This window comes from Geotrypetes seraphini, chromosome 15, assembly GCF_902459505.1.
Source record: "Geotrypetes seraphini chromosome 15, aGeoSer1.1, whole genome shotgun sequence".
In the NCBI taxonomy this organism is placed as follows: domain Eukaryota; kingdom Metazoa; phylum Chordata; class Amphibia; order Gymnophiona; family Dermophiidae; genus Geotrypetes; species Geotrypetes seraphini.
The window spans coordinates 32,356,050-32,357,158 of record NC_047098.1 but is presented as its reverse complement, the minus strand read 5'-3'; the positions used below and the strand labels follow the sequence as shown (position 1 = coordinate 32,357,158).

The 1,109-nt window shown below is 36.8% G+C and overlaps 1 non-coding gene across 1 annotated transcript; it reads right to left on the bottom strand.

Moving 5' to 3' along the window:
* Positions 1-228: 228 nt before the first annotated feature.
* On the bottom strand, positions 229-330 carry LOC117349485. The gene has a single exon (XR_004537173.1). It is a non-coding gene; the product is annotated as a U6 spliceosomal RNA (small nuclear RNA).
* Positions 331-1,109: the final 779 nt, after the last annotated feature.

Sequence of the window (1,109 nt, the reverse complement as noted above, 5' to 3'; positions counted from 1 at the left end):
ACAAAATTTGTCTTTGCTTCACCATGTCAAACTCAAATGGAGATTTCTTTGACATTAAACACAACATCTTATTCAATTCAACCCACAATTAAGATTTTAGATGTGATCTTAGATCAGAACTTATGTATGAGAAGCCAGGTTGATTCCCTTGTATGAAAGGGCTTCCAAATGCTGTGGAAATTGCGTTCTCTGAGAGCTTATTTTAATGTTTCATCTTTAATTATTTATTTTTATATGGAATGCATCACGAATTTGCGTGTCATCCTTGCGCAGGGCCATGCTAATCTTCTTTGTATCATTCCAATTATTTGGTTCAATCTCTGGTGTTGGGTCGGTTGGATTATTGTAACATTGTCTATTTCGCGTATTATTCAGAATACAGCAGTTCAACTTATATTCGGTCTGAAAAAGTTTGACCATGTCACTGCCTTTTATCAAGAGCTGCTTTGGTTGCCTGTGAACCTTTAAAGTATTCTTTCTATGTTACACATTTAGATCCTTATCTGGTGTTGCTGCTTCTGTTTTAGCCATAGACCTCAGAAACACCCCTCCTCCGTCCCATACAGGTTATGTTCTCATCGGTCAAGGCTTGAATTTTAATAGCTAATGCTCAATATTTTTATGTTTTTGGACACTTTTTATAACTTTTAAAACGACTAATGAAGTATGTGTACTTATCTTCAAAAGTGTTGCTGTACTTAGGCTGGTGGGGTCCACCAACCTATGAGGAGGTTACACAAGAATCTCCCCGTTATGAGAACATAACCTGTATGAGACGGAGGAGGGGTGTTTCTGAGGTCTATGGCTAAAATAGAAGCAGCAACACCAGATAAGGATCTAAATGTATAACATAGAAAGAATACTTTAAAGGTTGGAAGCTTGGAATTTGATTTTGGATTTATGTTACATGGTGATAAATTCCAGGAATAAGACTTTAAATAGTGCCTTATAAGGTTGGTTGCCTGTGGAGGCACATGTTAGATTTAAGTTTGGATGCATCAGCTACAAGATATCAACTGGTCTGGTACCCAATTACTGATGGATTCATTTCTCGTTGCAAATTTAATACATTCTCGAAGTTCTCATGCCCTTTGTTTTTTCCTCTGTTA